At 38.7% G+C, this 2832-nt stretch overlaps 1 long non-coding RNA gene across 1 annotated transcript; it reads right to left on the bottom strand.

Annotated features, from left to right (window-relative positions):
• Positions 1 to 200: 200 nt before the first annotated feature.
• On the bottom strand, positions 201 to 1969 carry LOC117456616 (uncharacterized). Its single transcript, XR_004553255.2, has 4 exons — positions 1855 to 1969; positions 1626 to 1759; positions 1112 to 1183; positions 201 to 263 (listed from the first exon to the last, which is right to left on the bottom strand). It is a non-coding gene; the product is annotated as an uncharacterized lncRNA (long non-coding RNA).
• Positions 1970 to 2832: the final 863 nt, after the last annotated feature.

The raw sequence follows: 2832 nt of genomic DNA, 5'->3' as shown, positions 1-2832 counted from the left end.
TATAAGTTTCACATATATGTGCATATAAGTTTATCCTATATGTGCATATATGTTTATTTACACCTATGTTCAAGGTTTATACATAGCCTACTTACATAAAAAATACAACACACAAAATGTACAAGTCATTAACATACATTTATTGTCAATAAATGTCAATTATTTAGTCTGCTTTTGGCGAGCCCTGAGCTCTGTCAGCTTGCTGTTGATGGCTGCACCCAGCTGGCCCTTCGTTGTGTGTGGCCACTTCTTCATTGTTGCCTCTACAGAGAAAAGAAAAGGACATACTGAGATGACAGTGTAAAAATGCTCCAAGTCTTCTACAGACTCCAAGCATTCCACTCCAAAGTGTTGCCAAACCACCCGGTGTAGTGTACACGAGCTCCCCTGTGAGTTTATTGGCAGATAAAGCCCAAAGCCTTTATTCAAACAGATGATCTATTTTATTAGTGATTTGTTTCATATATCATTACTATTATTTTTGAATTATCTGAAAAGTCAGTGCATTTACCAAATCTGTCTAAGAAGCTGCTAAGTTTACAATTATTAGTTAGAATTAGGTAAAGTTTGGCTTTTCAAAATACTGTTTAAAAAAAAATGACATCACATGAACTTCACTTGTATACAAACAACAGAGATCATCAGCACAGGTTGTTTACCAGAAGAGCAATAACATATGCATTGCAATCAAGAACATTAATTAAAGACATGATATGGCACACACACAGTACAAAGGGCTGGTCATTGATTAAGGGTGAAGATGCTGGTTATTTAACACTGCAGAGGAGAACAATTAGTGTCATGGGGTTATTAACGACTACACATTCTATAACACAGAGGACACCACAGAGGAAGCACGCTAGCCCAGAACATGGGTTCTATTAGAAGAGAGCTGTGATCAAGAAGTGAGCCATTGAAAATGTAGTGATCACCCTATAGGTGCTAATCCGTGCAGATACCATTAACGGGTGTCCTCCTCACTTGCCTGATGCTGATCCTGATCCTACCATTGATAGCTAATAAATAGTGAAGCAGGGATGGTTAAAGTGTCAACTTGAGGCATCTCTATTAACTTTTATTTTCCTTTCTAAATTCATTCGTTTTTACTCACCGATTATGGCCGCCTTTCTCCCTGGGTCCAGGGCTTCCAGCTGCTCCCCATCACCTTGCTTTGGCTTGCCACCTAATGTCATATTTCATAATTATTATTTTGCAAATGAAAAGTGGGTAATCCTGCTGATCTGCAGCAGCTAATGTTTACATACTAATGGCCCACACTTTAGGCTAGAGTGGTTGTCCAGGGACAAATGACACTCAAGGTTCCTTGGGGGTGTTCCAAATAGACCCATACACATTTGGTTTCCAATCATACACTCTGAGTTATGGGGGTCCTTGAAATGATAAAGTTTGAGAACCACTGGGCTAGAGTCGAGTGTGGGACAATTGTAAAAAAAACATTACTCGTAACAAATTGCAGCAGCGAAAACAGAGAGTAAGAAAATAGTTCAGTTTTTCCATTCTTAGGTGAATCAGTTTAGAAAGAAAAACACATGTGTAAACTGCCTTTCTTTATTAATGACAGGATTGATTTAAAGAGATTTTGAACAGTAGCTTTTTTTTTTTACCGTTGAGGATGCTCTGAAGCAGGGCTTCAAGGGGAAATGTGCCGAGGAGGAGAGTTCGCACCATTGCTGTGCCAGAGGTGGTATGGACGGACGCCTTCCACGCAAAAGACTCCTGACCCCTTCACAATTTCAATCTGAAAAATACATCACATATAAATGTATTAGTAGGCCAATTTATATGTTTTCCCGCCTTGAGAGCTTATAGATACATTTTTGACTTGTTACTTACTTTGTTGTTATTTCCACCATCACCACCACCATCATCATCGTCATCACCAGGCTGCTTCTTCTGAGGCTCTGCAGCTGCGTATGTATGTTGAGGCTTTTCACAAGAGAAGCAAGATGAACTATAGGGGGATGAAATTATTGTGTAGTTAGCTTTCTATGACATATGACCAATTTGTCCAAGGTTTTTGTCCATTGATTTGATTTCCATTAGGATATAATACACATGTGAAAGCGGAGGTTCTTGGCCTGTTGGCAATGAACAATTTGGCACTGTTGAGATTAGCCCTGGACAAACACACATTTGTAGACTATTGCCTCCTACAGAGTCACACCATAAAATATGCATCCTTAGAACAAGAACAATGTTACTCACCTGCAATTGTTGTGAGGTTGCTGCACACTTGTTAGAGAAGGAAGACAGTATGTTATCATTTCTGAACAATTAAAAATACAAACAGCAGGTGAATTGCCCTAATCAGCCTAACATCATAAAAATCTCCTCCTCTGATTAAGTAACAAGTCAAATAAAGTGATACAAATAAGAGGAACTTACTCTTCCAGCAAGCGAGGCAATGTCCTCCTTCATTTGAGGAATATCTCGTGTGGGGTTGGACAGAAGGGAAAAAATAAAATCACACCAATTACAATCATCAGATCACCATAGCTGCAAGCAACTTGGATGCTATTTGCATCTAAGTTGTAACACGGTCCATTGACAGCACATTTACACAACAGTAAAGTCCTATCCGATTGAATTAAACCAATATTGCAATACAATAATACTTGCGCTTTATTATGAGGTCTTTCAAATGATCATTTTCATTTTTCAGGGCCAAGTTTGCATCCCTCAACTCCTGAATTGTTAGAATATCACCTCCCATCTTCAGAGCAATCTGACTATTATAACATTAGCGTTAAGAAAGCTTACTTACATATCTGCCACAACATAAGTAACCGGATCAGAGTAACATTAAGTACA

Source organism: Pseudochaenichthys georgianus, chromosome 12 (genome assembly GCF_902827115.2).
Source record: "Pseudochaenichthys georgianus chromosome 12, fPseGeo1.2, whole genome shotgun sequence".
Classification (NCBI taxonomy): domain Eukaryota; kingdom Metazoa; phylum Chordata; class Actinopteri; order Perciformes; family Channichthyidae; genus Pseudochaenichthys; species Pseudochaenichthys georgianus.
This window is presented reverse-complemented; position numbering and strand designations above follow the sequence as displayed.